This window comes from Lissotriton vulgaris, unplaced genomic scaffold (genome assembly GCF_964263255.1).
Source record: "Lissotriton vulgaris unplaced genomic scaffold, aLisVul1.2 SCAFFOLD_436, whole genome shotgun sequence".
In the NCBI taxonomy this organism is placed as follows: Eukaryota; Metazoa; Chordata; class Amphibia; order Caudata; family Salamandridae; genus Lissotriton; species Lissotriton vulgaris.
The window spans coordinates 1,374,412-1,392,649 of NW_028244795.1; positions in this window are offsets into that span (position 1 = coordinate 1,374,412).

Consider the following 18,238-nt stretch of genomic DNA (forward strand, 5'->3'; position numbering starts at 1 on the left):
AACCAAATGCAACACTACCAAAAAATGATTTCTATAAAGAGTCAATTATTAGTACTATGGCGTGTCTAATATTGTGAAAATCCAAAGCTCACTAAAAATGATATTCTCAATTTAGATTTCAACCTAGCAGACTTCTTTCAATCCTATGCCTCATTTGCTAGTACTCTCTACACAACTCTAGCACCTATATGAGGACTTGGATAGAAAGATCTCTTTGGCAGCCAAGAGATAACGTACCCTTCTCACAGGAAATATTTTGGTTATGGTACACCATAGCAATTCAGTGATCTGATACTTTAAGGGAGGAAGGTTTATGCTACGGTTTGTGGGAATAAGAACAACTATGAATAACAGATTCTAACACCTTAATTTCAGCACATCCCTATCAGTTAACCTATAGAGAACTCCAGAATGTTATGATCAACCACTCCTTCAAACAAATGTATAAGTCTCAAATAATGGCCTAGTTCCTTTCATCTCACCACCTTAGTCTTCAGCTGGGCATCCTGTCTACATTGCTCCCTTTTCTATACGATGAGACATGTATCCTATTGCGTACTAGGAAACTGATTGGCCCTCATGTCAGAGGACATCCTGCTGTAGCTTTGTGAAGTAATGGCACCACGTGACCAATCGCCCTGGGAGACGATTACACCGGAGGACCAGACATCAGCAATTACACACTAGGTAACTATCTGTGAATATGACTGCACAGCGAGTAGGAGTTGCAATGGGAAAGTACACTGCACCATTGAAAGCATTGGGCTCCTATTTAAAGAGGGCTAGAGTTAGAAGAATCAACTGATTGGCCCTCATGTCAGATGACATTCTGCTGTAGTTTTGGGATGTAATGGCACCACTTGACCAATCGCCCTGGGTGACGATTACACCGAAGGACCAGACATCAGCAATTACACACTATTTAAGTGTCTGGGAGTATGACTGCACAGCAAGTAGGATGAGTAATGGGAAAGTACTCTGCACCATTGAAAGCATTGGGATCCTATTTAAAGAGGGATAGAGTTAGAACACAGTTTCTAAATAGCGGTCCATCTTGAGTATCAGAGTCCCACTCACAGAGAGCAGGGAAACCGGTTAAATAGCTTCCCTCCATCAGAAAGTAAGTCAATTGCTCTAACCTAAGACACCTCGTTCCAGCCTAAAAGATGGTAATTAACTCTGAGGACATATTGCCTGCAAAACTATCTAAAGAAGATTTTGTCAGCCCCATAGACAGTCAAAGTCTTTGAGAAACTATCATGATGGCCATAGCGTCATTCATATTGCTACCGTCTTAGAAGATTATATTTATGCGTAAGACTCCACTAAAAGGCACTGAGAGCCATCAGATACTAAGAACGTTTAATTAATGGCAAAATGATTAAATGAGAGTTTGACTTACCATATCTATTGATCGAGGCATGGAGAAGGCTGAAGAATGAGCTTTCTTTATTTTTTTTTCTCAGCAAGCGGAGAAATATTCCTCTGCAACACTGCCTCTGCTGGCCATTCAGTATAATCTGCAGATGGAAAAGTCCACTGTTAGTCAATTTTTAGAACTTGAATATTTCCAAACCAAATGCAACACTACCAAAAAATGATTTCTATAAAGAGTCAATTATTAGTACTATGGCGTGTCTAATATTGTGAAAATCCAAAGCTCACTAAAAATGATATTCTCAATTTAGATTTCAACCTAGCAGACTTCTTTCAATCCTATGCCTCATTTGCTAGTACTCTCTACACAACTCTAGCACCTATATGAGGACTTGGATAGAAAGATCTCTTTGGCAGCCAAGAGATAACGTACCCTTCTCACAGGAAATATTTTGGTTATGGTACACCATAGCAATTCAGTGATCTGATACGTTAAGGGAGGAAGGTTTATGCTATGGTTTGTGGGAATAAGAACAACTATGAATAACAGATTCTAACACCTTAATTTCAGCACATCCCTATCAGTTAACCTATAGAGAACTCCAGAATGTTATGATCAACCACTCCTTCAAACAAATGTATAAGTCTCAAATAATGGCCTAGTTCCTTTCATCTCACCACCTTAGTCTTCAGCTGGGCATCCTGTCTACATTGCTCCCTTTTCTATACGATGAGACATGTATCCTATTGCGTACTAGGAAACTGATTGGCCCTCATGTCAGAGGACATCCTGCTGTAGCTTTGTGAAGTAATGGCACCACGTGACCAATCGCCCTGGGAGACGATTACACCGGAGGACCAGACATCAGCAATTACACACTAGGTAACTATCTGTGAATATGACTGCACAGCGAGTAGGAGTTGCAATGGGAAAGTACACTGCACCATTGAAAGCATTGGGCTCCTATTTAAAGAGGGCTAGAGTTAGAAGAATCAACTGATTGGCCCTCATGTCAGATGACATTCTGCTGTAGTTTTGGGATGTAATGGCACCACTTGACCAATCGCCCTGGGTGACGATTACACCGAAGGACCAGACATCAGCAATTACACACTATTTAAGTGTCTGGGAATATGACTGCACAGCAAGTAGGATGAGTAATGGGAAAGTACTCTGCACCATTGAAAGCATTGGGATCCTATTTAAAGAGGGATAGAGTTAGAACACAGTTTCTAAATAGCGGTCCATCTTGAGTATCAGAGTCCCACTCACAGAGAGCAGGGAAACCGGTTAAATAGCTTCCCTCCATCAGAAAGTAAGTCAATTGCTCTAACCTAAGACACCTCGTTCCAGCCTAAAAGATGGTAATTAACTCTGAGGACATATTGCCTGCAAAACTATCTAAAGAAGATTTTGTCAGCCCCATAGACAGTCAAAGTCTTTGAGAAACTATCATGATGGCCATAGCGTCATTCATATTGCTACCGTCTTAGAAGATTATATTTATGCGTAAGACCCCACTAAAAGGCACTGAGAGCCATCAGATACTAAGAACGTTTAATTAATGGCAAAATGATTAAATGAGAGTTTGACTTACCATATCTATTGATCGAGGCATGGAGAAGGCTGAAGAATGAGCTTTCTTTATTTTTTTTTCTCAGCAAGCGGAGAAATATTCCTCTGCAACACTGCCTCTGCTGGCCATTCAGTATAATCTGCAGATGGAAAAGTCCACTGTTAGTCAATTTTTAGAACTTGAATATTTCCAAACCAAATGCAACACTACCAAAAAATGATTTCTATAAAGAGTCAATTATTAGTACTATGGCGTGTCTAATATTGTGAAAATCCAAAGCTCACTAAAAATTATATTCTCAATTTAGATTTCAACCTAGCAGACTTCTTTCAATCCTATGCCTCATTTGCTAGTACTCTCTACACAACTCTAGCACCTATATGAGGACTTGGATAGAAAGATCTCTTTGGCAGCCAAGAGATAACGTACCCTTCTCACAGGAAATATTTTGGTTATGGTACACCATAGCAATTCAGTGATCTGATACGTTAAGGGAGGAAGGTTTATGCTACGGTTTGTGGGAATAAGAACAACTATGAATAACAGATTCTAACACCTTAATTTCAGCACATCCCTATCAGTGAACCTATAGAGAACTCCAGAATGTTATGATCAACCACTCCTTCAAACAAATGTATAAGTCTCAAATAATGGCCTAGTTCCTTTCATCTCACCACCTTAGTCTTCAGCTGGGCATCCTGTCTACATTGCTCCCTTTTCTATACGATGAGACATGTATCCTATTGCGTACTAGGAAACTGATTGGCCCTCATGTCAGAGGACATCCTGCTGTAGCTTTGTGAAGTAATGGCACCACGTGACCAATCGCCCTGGGAGACGATTACACCGGAGGACCAGACATCAGCAATTACACACTAGGTAACTATCTGTGAATATGACTGCACAGCGAGTAGGAGTTGCAATGGGAAAGTACACTGCACCATTGAAAGCATTGGGCTCCTATTTAAAGAGGGCTAGAGTTAGAAGAATCAACTGATTGGCCCTCATGTCAGATGACATTCTGCTGTAGTTTTGGGATGTAATGGCACCACTTGACCAATCGCCCTGGGTGACGATTACACCGGAGGACCACACATCAGCAATTACACACTATTTAAGTGTCTGGGAATATGACTGCACAGCAAGTAGGATGAGTAATGGGAAAGTACTCTGCACCATTGAAAGCATTGGGATCCTATTTAAAGAGGGATAGAGTTAGAACACAGTTTCTAAATAGCGGTCCATCTTGAGTTTCAGAGTCCCACTCACAGAGAGCAGGGAAACCGGTTAAATAGCTTCCCTCCATCAGAAAGTAAGTCAATTGCTCTAACCTAAGACACCTCGTTCCAGCCTAAAAGATGGTAATTAACTCTGAGGACATATTGCCTGCAAAACTATCTAAAGAAGATTTTGTCAGCCCCATAGACAGTCAAAGTCTTTGAGAAACTATCATGATGGCCATAGCGTCATTCATATTGCTACCGTCTTAGAAGATTATATTTATGCGTAAGACCCCACTAAAAGGCACTGAGAGCCATCAGATACTAAGAACGTTTAATTAATGGCAACATGAATAAATGAGAGTTTGACTTACCATATCTATTGATCGAGGCATGGAGAAGGCTGAAGAATGAGCTTTCTTTATTTTTTTTTTCTCAGCAAGCGGAGAAATATTCCTCTGCAACACTGCCTCTGCTGGCCATTCAGTATAATCTGCAGATGGAAAAGTCCACTGTTAGTCAATTTTTAAAACTTGAATATTTCCAAACCAAATGCAACACTACCAAAAAATGATTTCTATAAAGAGTCAATTATTAGTACTATGGCGTGTCTAATATTGTGAAAATCCAAAGCTCACTAAAAATTATATTCTCAATTTAGATTTCAACCTAGCAGACTTCTTTCAATCCTATGCCTCATTTGCTAGTACTCTCTACACAACTCTAGCACCTATATGAGGACTTGGATAGAAAGATCTCTTTGGCAGCCAAGAGATAACGTACCCTTCTCACAGGAAATATTTTAGGTTATGGTACACCATAGCAATTCAGTGATCTGATACGTTAAGGAAGGAAGGTTTATGCTACGGTTTGTGGGAATAAGAACAACTATGAATAACAGATTCTAACACCTTAATTTCAGCACATCCCTATCAGTTAACCTATAGAGAACTCCAGAATGTTATGATCAACCACTCCTTCAAACAAATGTATAAGTCTCAAATAATGGCCTAGTTCCTTTCATCTCACCACCCTAGTCTTCAGCTGGGCATCCTGTCTACATTGCTCCCTTTTCTATACGATGAGACATGTATCCTATTGCGTACTAGGAAACTGATTGGCCCTCATGTCAGAGGACATCCTGCTGTAGCTTTGTGAAGTAATGGCACCACGTGACCAATCGCCCTGGGAGACGATTACACCGGAGGACCAGACATCAGCAATTACACACTAGGTAACTATCTGTGAATATGACTGCACAGCGAGTAGGAGTTGCAATGGGAAAGTACACTGCACCATTGAAAGCATTGGGCTCCTATTTAAAGAGGGCTAGAGTTAGAAGAATCAACTGATTGGCCCTCATGTCAGATGACATTCTGCTGTAGTTTTGGGATGTAATGGCACCACTTGACCAATCGCCCTGGGTGACGATTACACCGAAGGACCAGACATCAGCAATTACACACTATTTAAGTGTCTGGGAATATGACTGCACAGCAAGTAGGATGAGTAATGGGAAAGTACTCTGCACCATTGAAAGCATTGGGATCCTATTTAAAGAGGGATAGAGTTAGAACACAGTTTCTAAATAGCGGTCCATCTTGAGTATCAGAGTCCCACTCACAGAGAGCAGGGAAACCGGTTAAATAGCTTCCCTCCATCAGAAAGTAAGTCAATTGCTCTAACCTAAGACACCTCGTTCCAGCCTAAAAGATGGTAATTAACTCTGAGGACATATTGCCTGCAAAACTATCTAAAGAAGATTTTGTCAGCCCCATAGACAGTCAAAGTCTTTGAGAAACTATCATGATGGCCATAGCGTCATTCATATTGCTACCGTCTTAGAAGATTATATTTATGCGTAAGACTCCACTAAAAGGCACTGAGAGCCATCAGATACTAAGAACGTTTAATTAATGGCAAAATGATTAAATGAGAGTTTGACTTACCATATCTATTGATCGAGGCATGGAGAAGGCTGAAGAATGAGCTTTCTTTATTTTTTTTTTCTCAGCAAGCGGAGAAATATTCCTCTGCAACACTGCCTCTGCTGGCCATTCAGTATAATCTGCAGATGGAAAAGTCCACTGTTAGTCAATTTTTAGAACTTGAATATTTCCAAACCAAATGCAACACTACCAAAAAATGATTTCTATAAAGAGTCAATTATTAGTACTATGGCGTGTCTAATATTGTGAAAATCCAAAGCTCACTAAAAATGATATTCTCAATTTAGATTTCAACCTAGCAGACTTCTTTCAATCCTATGCCTCATTTGCTAGTACTCTCTACACAACTCTAGCACCTATATGAGGACTTGGATAGAAAGATCTCTTTGGCAGCCAAGAGATAACGTACCCTTCTCACAGGAAATATTTTGGTTATGGTACACCATAGCAATTCAGTGATCTGATACTTTAAGGGAGGAAGGTTTATGCTACGGTTTGTGGGAATAAGAACAACTATGAATAACAGATTCTAACACCTTAATTTCAGCACATCCCTATCAGTTAACCTATAGAGAACTCCAGAATGTTATGATCAACCACTCCTTCAAACAAATGTATAAGTCTCAAATAATGGCCTAGTTCCTTTCATCTCACCACCTTAGTCTTCAGCTGGGCATCCTGTCTACATTGCTCCCTTTTCTATACGATGAGACATGTATCCTATTGCGTACTAGGAAACTGATTGGCCCTCATGTCAGAGGACATCCTGCTGTAGCTTTGTGAAGTAATGGCACCACGTGACCAATCGCCCTGGGAGACGATTACACCGGAGGACCAGACATCAGCAATTACACACTAGGTAACTATCTGTGAATATGACTGCACAGCGAGTAGGAGTTGCAATGGGAAAGTACACTGCACCATTGAAAGCATTGGGCTCCTATTTAAAGAGGGCTAGAGTTAGAAGAATCAACTGATTGGCCCTCATGTCAGATGACATTCTGCTGTAGTTTTGGGATGTAATGGCACCACTTGACCAATCGCCCTGGGTGACGATTACACCGAAGGACCAGACATCAGCAATTACACACTATTTAAGTGTCTGGGAGTATGACTGCACAGCAAGTAGGATGAGTAATGGGAAAGTACTCTGCACCATTGAAAGCATTGGGATCCTATTTAAAGAGGGATAGAGTTAGAACACAGTTTCTAAATAGCGGTCCATCTTGAGTATCAGAGTCCCACTCACAGAGAGCAGGGAAACCGGTTAAATAGCTTCCCTCCATCAGAAAGTAAGTCAATTGCTCTAACCTAAGACACCTCGTTCCAGCCTAAAAGATGGTAATTAACTCTGAGGACATATTGCCTGCAAAACTATCTAAAGAAGATTTTGTCAGCCCCATAGACAGTCAAAGTCTTTGAGAAACTATCATGATGGCCATAGCGTCATTCATATTGCTACCGTCTTAGAAGATTATATTTATGCGTAAGACTCCACTAAAAGGCACTGAGAGCCATCAGATACTAAGAACGTTTAATTAATGGCAAAATGATTAAATGAGAGTTTGACTTACCATATCTATTGATCGAGGCATGGAGAAGGCTGAAGAATGAGCTTTCTTTATTTTTTTTTTCTCAGCAAGCGGAGAAATATTCCTCTGCAACACTGCCTCTGCTGGCCATTCAGTATAATCTGCAGATGGAAAAGTCCACTGTTAGTCAATTTTTAGAACTTGAATATTTCCAAACCAAATGCAACACTACCAAAAAATGATTTCTATAAAGAGTCAATTATTAGTACTATGGCGTGTCTAATATTGTGAAAATCCAAAGCTCACTAAAAATGATATTCTCAATTTAGATTTCAACCTAGCAGACTTCTTTCAATCCTATGCCTCATTTGCTAGTACTCTCTACACAACTCTAGCACCTATATGAGGACTTGGATAGAAAGATCTCTTTGGCAGCCAAGAGATAACGTACCCTTCTCACAGGAAATATTTTGGTTATGGTACACCATAGCAATTCAGTGATCTGATACTTTAAGGGAGGAAGGTTTATGCTACGGTTTGTGGGAATAAGAACAACTATGAATAACAGATTCTAACACCTTAATTTCAGCACATCCCTATCAGTTAACCTATAGAGAACTCCAGAATGTTATGATCAACCACTCCTTCAAACAAATGTATAAGTCTCAAATAATGGCCTAGTTCCTTTCATCTCACCACCTTAGTCTTCAGCTGGGCATCCTGTCTACATTGCTCCCTTTTCTATACGATGAGACATGTATCCTATTGCGTACTAGGAAACTGATTGGCCCTCATGTCAGAGGACATCCTGCTGTAGCTTTGTGAAGTAATGGCACCACGTGACCAATCGCCCTGGGAGACGATTACACCGGAGGACCAGACATCAGCAATTACACACTAGGTAACTATCTGTGAATATGACTGCACAGCGAGTAGGAGTTGCAATGGGAAAGTACACTGCACCATTGAAAGCATTGGGCTCCTATTTAAAGAGGGCTAGAGTTAGAAGAATCAACTGATTGGCCCTCATGTCAGATGACATTCTGCTGTAGTTTTGGGATGTAATGGCACCACTTGACCAATCGCCCTGGGTGACGATTACACCGAAGGACCAGACATCAGCAATTACACACTATTTAAGTGTCTGGGAGTATGACTGCACAGCAAGTAGGATGAGTAATGGGAAAGTACTCTGCACCATTGAAAGCATTGGGATCCTATTTAAAGAGGGATAGAGTTAGAACACAGTTTCTAAATAGCGGTCCATCTTGAGTATCAGAGTCCCACTCACAGAGAGCAGGGAAACCGGTTAAATAGCTTCCCTCCATCAGAAAGTAAGTCAATTGCTCTAACCTAAGACACCTCGTTCCAGCCTAAAAGATGGTAATTAACTCTGAGGACATATTGCCTGCAAAACTATCTAAAGAAGATTTTGTCAGCCCCATAGACAGTCAAAGTCTTTGAGAAACTATCATGATGGCCATAGCGTCATTCATATTGCTACCGTCTTAGAAGATTATATTTATGCGTAAGACTCCACTAAAAGGCACTGAGAGCCATCAGATACTAAGAACGTTTAATTAATGGCAAAATGATTAAATGAGAGTTTGACTTACCATATCTATTGATCGAGGCATGGAGAAGGCTGAAGAATGAGCTTTCTTTATTTTTTTTTCTCAGCAAGCGGAGAAATATTCCTCTGCAACACTGCCTCTGCTGGCCATTCAGTATAATCTGCAGATGGAAAAGTCCACTGTTAGTCAATTTTTAGAACTTGAATATTTCCAAACCAAATGCAACACTACCAAAAAATGATTTCTATAAAGAGTCAATTATTAGTACTATGGCGTGTCTAATATTGTGAAAATCCAAAGCTCACTAAAAATGATATTCTCAATTTAGATTTCAACCTAGCAGACTTCTTTCAATCCTATGCCTCATTTGCTAGTACTCTCTACACAACTCTAGCACCTATATGAGGACTTGGATAGAAAGATCTCTTTGGCAGCCAAGAGATAACGTACCCTTCTCACAGGAAATATTTTGGTTATGGTACACCATAGCAATTCAGTGATCTGATACGTTAAGGGAGGAAGGTTTATGCTATGGTTTGTGGGAATAAGAACAACTATGAATAACAGATTCTAACACCTTAATTTCAGCACATCCCTATCAGTTAACCTATAGAGAACTCCAGAATGTTATGATCAACCACTCCTTCAAACAAATGTATAAGTCTCAAATAATGGCCTAGTTCCTTTCATCTCACCACCTTAGTCTTCAGCTGGGCATCCTGTCTACATTGCTCCCTTTTCTATACGATGAGACATGTATCCTATTGCGTACTAGGAAACTGATTGGCCCTCATGTCAGAGGACATCCTGCTGTAGCTTTGTGAAGTAATGGCACCACGTGACCAATCGCCCTGGGAGACGATTACACCGGAGGACCAGACATCAGCAATTACACACTAGGTAACTATCTGTGAATATGACTGCACAGCGAGTAGGAGTTGCAATGGGAAAGTACACTGCACCATTGAAAGCATTGGGCTCCTATTTAAAGAGGGCTAGAGTTAGAAGAATCAACTGATTGGCCCTCATGTCAGATGACATTCTGCTGTAGTTTTGGGATGTAATGGCACCACTTGACCAATCGCCCTGGGTGACGATTACACCGGAGGACCACACATCAGCAATTACACACTATTTAAGTGTCTGGGAATATGACTGCACAGCAAGTAGGATGAGTAATGGGAAAGTACTCTGCACCATTGAAAGCATTGGGATCCTATTTAAAGAGGGATAGAGTTAGAACACAGTTTCTAAATAGCGGTCCATCTTGAGTTTCAGAGTCCCACTCACAGAGAGCAGGGAAACCGGTTAAATAGCTTCCCTCCATCAGAAAGTAAGTCAATTGCTCTAACCTAAGACACCTCGTTCCAGCCTAAAAGATGGTAATTAACTCTGAGGACATATTGCCTGCAAAACTATCTAAAGAAGATTTTGTCAGCCCCATAGACAGTCAAAGTCTTTGAGAAACTATCATGATGGCCATAGCGTCATTCATATTGCTACCGTCTTAGAAGATTATATTTATGCGTAAGACCCCACTAAAAGGCACTGAGAGCCATCAGATACTAAGAACGTTTAATTAATGGCAACATGAATAAATGAGAGTTTGACTTACCATATCTATTGATCGAGGCATGGAGAAGGCTGAAGAATGAGCTTTCTTTATTTTTTTTTTCTCAGCAAGCGGAGAAATATTCCTCTGCAACACTGCCTCTGCTGGCCATTCAGTATAATCTGCAGATGGAAAAGTCCACTGTTAGTCAATTTTTAAAACTTGAATATTTCCAAACCAAATGCAACACTACCAAAAAATGATTTCTATAAAGAGTCAATTATTAGTACTATGGCGTGTCTAATATTGTGAAAATCCAAAGCTCACTAAAAATTATATTCTCAATTTAGATTTCAACCTAGCAGACTTCTTTCAATCCTATGCCTCATTTGCTAGTACTCTCTACACAACTCTAGCACCTATATGAGGACTTGGATAGAAAGATCTCTTTGGCAGCCAAGAGATAACGTACCCTTCTCACAGGAAATATTTTAGGTTATGGTACACCATAGCAATTCAGTGATCTGATACGTTAAGGAAGGAAGGTTTATGCTACGGTTTGTGGGAATAAGAACAACTATGAATAACAGATTCTAACACCTTAATTTCAGCACATCCCTATCAGTTAACCTATAGAGAACTCCAGAATGTTATGATCAACCACTCCTTCAAACAAATGTATAAGTCTCAAATAATGGCCTAGTTCCTTTCATCTCACCACCCTAGTCTTCAGCTGGGCATCCTGTCTACATTGCTCCCTTTTCTATACGATGAGACATGTATCCTATTGCGTACTAGGAAACTGATTGGCCCTCATGTCAGAGGACATCCTGCTGTAGCTTTGTGAAGTAATGGCACCACGTGACCAATCGCCCTGGGAGACGATTACACCGGAGGACCAGACATCAGCAATTACACACTAGGTAACTATCTGTGAATATGACTGCACAGCGAGTAGGAGTTGCAATGGGAAAGTACACTGCACCATTGAAAGCATTGGGCTCCTATTTAAAGAGGGCTAGAGTTAGAAGAATCAACTGATTGGCCCTCATGTCAGATGACATTCTGCTGTAGTTTTGGGATGTAATGGCACCACTTGACCAATCGCCCTGGGTGACGATTACACCGAAGGACCAGACATCAGCAATTACACACTATTTAAGTGTCTGGGAATATGACTGCACAGCAAGTAGGATGAGTAATGGGAAAGTACTCTGCACCATTGAAAGCATTGGGATCCTATTTAAAGAGGGATAGAGTTAGAACACAGTTTCTAAATAGCGGTCCATCTTGAGTATCAGAGTCCCACTCACAGAGAGCAGGGAAACCGGTTAAATAGCTTCCCTCCATCAGAAAGTAAGTCAATTGCTCTAACCTAAGACACCTCGTTCCAGCCTAAAAGATGGTAATTAACTCTGAGGACATATTGCCTGCAAAACTATCTAAAGAAGATTTTGTCAGCCCCATAGACAGTCAAAGTCTTTGAGAAACTATCATGATGGCCATAGCGTCATTCATATTGCTACCGTCTTAGAAGATTATATTTATGCGTAAGACTCCACTAAAAGGCACTGAGAGCCATCAGATACTAAGAACGTTTAATTAATGGCAAAATGATTAAATGAGAGTTTGACTTACCATATCTATTGATCGAGGCATGGAGAAGGCTGAAGAATGAGCTTTCTTTATTTTTTTTTTCTCAGCAAGCGGAGAAATATTCCTCTGCAACACTGCCTCTGCTGGCCATTCAGTATAATCTGCAGATGGAAAAGTCCACTGTTAGTCAATTTTTAGAACTTGAATATTTCCAAACCAAATGCAACACTACCAAAAAATGATTTCTATAAAGAGTCAATTATTAGTACTATGGCGTGTCTAATATTGTGAAAATCCAAAGCTCACTAAAAATGATATTCTCAATTTAGATTTCAACCTAGCAGACTTCTTTCAATCCTATGCCTCATTTGCTAGTACTCTCTACACAACTCTAGCACCTATATGAGGACTTGGATAGAAAGATCTCTTTGGCAGCCAAGAGATAACGTACCCTTCTCACAGGAAATATTTTGGTTATGGTACACCATAGCAATTCAGTGATCTGATACTTTAAGGGAGGAAGGTTTATGCTACGGTTTGTGGGAATAAGAACAACTATGAATAACAGATTCTAACACCTTAATTTCAGCACATCCCTATCAGTTAACCTATAGAGAACTCCAGAATGTTATGATCAACCACTCCTTCAAACAAATGTATAAGTCTCAAATAATGGCCTAGTTCCTTTCATCTCACCACCTTAGTCTTCAGCTGGGCATCCTGTCTACATTGCTCCCTTTTCTATACGATGAGACATGTATCCTATTGCGTACTAGGAAACTGATTGGCCCTCATGTCAGAGGACATCCTGCTGTAGCTTTGTGAAGTAATGGCACCACGTGACCAATCGCCCTGGGAGACGATTACACCGGAGGACCAGACATCAGCAATTACACACTAGGTAACTATCTGTGAATATGACTGCACAGCGAGTAGGAGTTGCAATGGGAAAGTACACTGCACCATTGAAAGCATTGGGCTCCTATTTAAAGAGGGCTAGAGTTAGAAGAATCAACTGATTGGCCCTCATGTCAGATGACATTCTGCTGTAGTTTTGGGATGTAATGGCACCACTTGACCAATCGCCCTGGGTGACGATTACACCGAAGGACCAGACATCAGCAATTACACACTATTTAAGTGTCTGGGAGTATGACTGCACAGCAAGTAGGATGAGTAATGGGAAAGTACTCTGCACCATTGAAAGCATTGGGATCCTATTTAAAGAGGGATAGAGTTAGAACACAGTTTCTAAATAGCGGTCCATCTTGAGTATCAGAGTCCCACTCACAGAGAGCAGGGAAACCGGTTAAATAGCTTCCCTCCATCAGAAAGTAAGTCAATTGCTCTAACCTAAGACACCTCGTTCCAGCCTAAAAGATGGTAATTAACTCTGAGGACATATTGCCTGCAAAACTATCTAAAGAAGATTTTGTCAGCCCCATAGACAGTCAAAGTCTTTGAGAAACTATCATGATGGCCATAGCGTCATTCATATTGCTACCGTCTTAGAAGATTATATTTATGCGTAAGACTCCACTAAAAGGCACTGAGAGCCATCAGATACTAAGAACGTTTAATTAATGGCAAAATGATTAAATGAGAGTTTGACTTACCATATCTGTTGATCGAGGCATGGAGAAGGCTGAAGAATGAGCTTTCTTTATTTTTTTTTCTCAGCAAGCGGAGAAATATTCCTCTGCAACACTGCCTCTGCTGGCCATTCAGTATAATCTGCAGATGGAAAAGTCCACTGTTAGTCAATTTTTAGAACTTGAATATTTCCAAACCAAATGCAACACTACCAAAAAATGATTTCTATAAAGAGTCAATTATTAGTACTATGGCGTGTCTAATATTGTGAAAATCCAAAGCTCACTAAAAATGATATTCTCAATTTAGATTTCAACCTAGCAGACTTCTTTCAATCCTATGCCTCATTTGCTAGTACTCTCTACACAACTCTAGCACCTATATGAGGACTTGGATAGAAAGATCTCTTTGGCAGCCAAGAGATAACGTACCCTTCTCACAGGAAATATTTTGGTTATGGTACACCATAGCAATTCAGTGATCTGATACGTTAAGGGAGGAAGGTTTATGCTATGGTTTGTGGGAATAAGAACAACTATGAATAACAGATTCTAACACCTTAATTTCAGCACATCCCTATCAGTTAACCTATAGAGAACTCCAGAATGTTATGATCAACCACTCCTTCAAACAAATGTATAAGTCTCAAATAATGGCCTAGTTCCTTTCATCTCACCACCTTAGTCTTCAGCTGGGCATCCTGTCTACATTGCTCCCTTTTCTATACGATGAGACATGTATCCTATTGCGTACTAGGAAACTGATTGGCCCTCATGTCAGAGGACATCCTGCTGTAGCTTTGTGAAGTAATGGCACCACGTGACCAATCGCCCTGGGAGACGATTACACCGGAGGACCAGACATCAGCAATTACACACTAGGTAACTATCTGTGAATATGACTGCACAGCGAGTAGGAGTTGCAATGGGAAAGTACACTGCACCATTGAAAGCATTGGGCTCCTATTTAAAGAGGGCTAGAGTTAGAAGAATCAACTGATTGGCCCTCATGTCAGATGACATTCTGCTGTAGTTTTGGGATGTAATGGCACCACTTGACCAATCGCCCTGGGTGACGATTACACCGAAGGACCAGACATCAGCAATTACACACTATTTAAGTGTCTGGGAATATGACTGCACAGCAAGTAGGATGAGTAATGGGAAAGTACTCTGCACCATTGAAAGCATTGGGATCCTATTTAAAGAGGGATAGAGTTAGAACACAGTTTCTAAATAGCGGTCCATCTTGAGTATCAGAGTCCCACTCACAGAGAGCAGGGAAACCGGTTAAATAGCTTCCCTCCATCAGAAAGTAAGTCAATTGCTCTAACCTAAGACACCTCGTTCCAGCCTAAAAGATGGTAATTAACTCTGAGGACATATTGCCTGCAAAACTATCTAAAGAAGATTTTGTCAGCCCCATAGACAGTCAAAGTCTTTGAGAAACTATCATGATGGCCATAGCGTCATTCATATTGCTACCGTCTTAGAAGATTATATTTATGCGTAAGACCCCACTAAAAGGCACTGAGAGCCATCAGATACTAAGAACGTTTAATTAATGGCAAAATGATTAAATGAGAGTTTGACTTACCATATCTATTGATCGAGGCATGGAGAAGGCTGAAGAATGAGCTTTCTTTATTTTTTTTTCTCAGCAAGCGGAGAAATATTCCTCTGCAACACTGCCTCTGCTGGCCATTCAGTATAATCTGCAGATGGAAAAGTCCACTGTTAGTCAATTTTTAGAACTTGAATATTTCCAAACCAAATGCAACACTACCAAAAAATGATTTCTATAAAGAGTCAATTATTAGTACTATGGCGTGTCTAATATTGTGAAAATCCAAAGCTCACTAAAAATGATATTCTCAATTTAGATTTCAACCTAGCAGACTTCTTTCAATCCTATGCCTCATTTGCTAGTACTCTCTACACAACTCTAGCACCTATATGAGGACTTGGATAGAAAGATCTCTTTGGCAGCCAAGAGATAACGTACCCTTCTCACAGGAAATATTTTGGTTATGGTACACCATAGCAATTCAGTGATCTGATACTTTAAGGGAGGAAGGTTTATGCTACGGTTTGTGGGAATAAGAACAACTATGAATAACAGATTCTAACACCTTAATTTCAGCACATCCCTATCAGTTAACCTATAGAGAACTCCAGAATGTTATGATCAACCACTCCTTCAAACAAATGTATAAGTCTCAAATAATGGCCTAGTTCCTTTCATCTCACCACCTTAGTCTTCAGCTGGGCATCCTGTCTACATTGCTCCCTTTTCTATACGATGAGACATGTATCCTATTGCGTACTAGGAAACTGATTGGCCCTCATGTCAGAGGACATCCTGCTGTAGCTTTGTGAAGTAATGGCACCACGTGACCAATCGCCCTGGGAGACGATTACACCGGAGGACCAGACATCAGCAATTACACACTAGGTAACTATCTGTGAATATGACTGCACAGCGAGTAGGAGTTGCAATGGGAAAGTACACTGCACCATTGAAAGCATTGGGCTCCTATTTAAAGAGGGCTAGAGTTAGAAGAATCAACTGATTGGCCCTCATGTCAGATGACATTCTGCTGTAGTTTTGGGATGTAATGGCACCACTTGACCAATCGCCCTGGGTGACGATTACACCGAAGGACCAGACATCAGCAATTACACACTATTTAAGTGTCTGGGAGTATGACTGCACAGCAAGTAGGATGAGTAATGGGAAAGTACTCTGCACCATTGAAAGCATTGGGATCCTATTTAAAGAGGGATAGAGTTAGAACACAGTTTCTAAATAGCGGTCCATCTTGAGTATCAGAGTCCCACTCACAGAGAGCAGGGAAACCGGTTAAATAGCTTCCCTCCATCAGAAAGTAAGTCAATTGCTCTAACCTAAGACACCTCGTTCCAGCCTAAAAGATGGTAATTAACTCTGAGGACATATTGCCTGCAAAACTATCTAAAGAAGATTTTGTCAGCCCCATAGACAGTCAAAGTCTTTGAGAAACTATCATGATGGCCATAGCGTCATTCATATTGCTACCGTCTTAGAAGATTATATTTATGCGTAAGACCCCACTAAAAGGCACTGAGAGCCATCAGATACTAAGAACGTTTAATTAATGGCAAAATGATTAAATGAGAGTTTGACTTACCATATCTATTGATCGAGGCATGGAGAAGGCTGAAGAATGAGCTTTCTTTATTTTTTTTTCTCAGCAAGCGGAGAAATATTCCTCTGCAACACTGCCTCTGCTGGCCATTCAGTATAATCTGCAGATGGAAAAGTCCACTGTTAGTCAATTTTTAGAACTTGAATATTTCCAAACCAAATGCAACACTACCAAAAAATGATTTCTATAAAGAGTCAATTATTAGTACTATGGCGTGTCTAATATTGTGAAAATCCAAAGCTCACTAAAAATTATATTCTCAATTTAGATTTCAACCTAGCAGACTTCTTTCAATCCTATGCCTCATTTGCTAGTACTCTCTACACAACTCTAGCACCTATATGAGGACTTGGATAGAAAGATCTCTTTGGCAGCCAAGAGATAACGTACCCTTCTCACAGGAAATATTTTGGTTATGGTACACCATAGCAATTCAGTGATCTGATACGTTAAGGGAGGAAGGTTTATGCTATGGTTTGTGGGAATAAGAACAACTATGAATAACAGATTCTAACACCTTAATTTCAGCACATCCCTATCAGTTAACCTATAGAGAACTCCAGAATGTTATGATCAACCACTCCTTCAAACAAATGTATAAGTCTCAAATAATGGCCTAGTTCCTTTCATCTCACCACCTTAGTCTTCAGCTGGGCATCCTGTCTACATTGCTCCCTTTTCTATACGATGAGACATGTATCCTATTGCGTACTAGGAAACTGATTGGCCCTCATGTCAGAGGACATCCTGCTGTAGCTTTGTGAAGTAATGGCACCACGTGACCAATCGCCCTGGGAGACGATTACACCGGAGGACCAGACATCAGCAATTACACACTAGGTAACTATCTGTGAATATGACTGCACAGCGAGTAGGAGTTGCAATGGGAAAGTACACTGCACCATTGAAAGCATTGGGCTCCTATTTAAAGAGGGCTAGAGTTAGAAGAATCAACTGATTGGCCCTCATGTCAGATGACATTCTGCTGTAGTTTTGGGATGTAATGGCACCACTTGACCAATCGCCCTGGGTGACGATTACACCGGAGGACCAGACATCAGCAATTACACACTATTTAAGT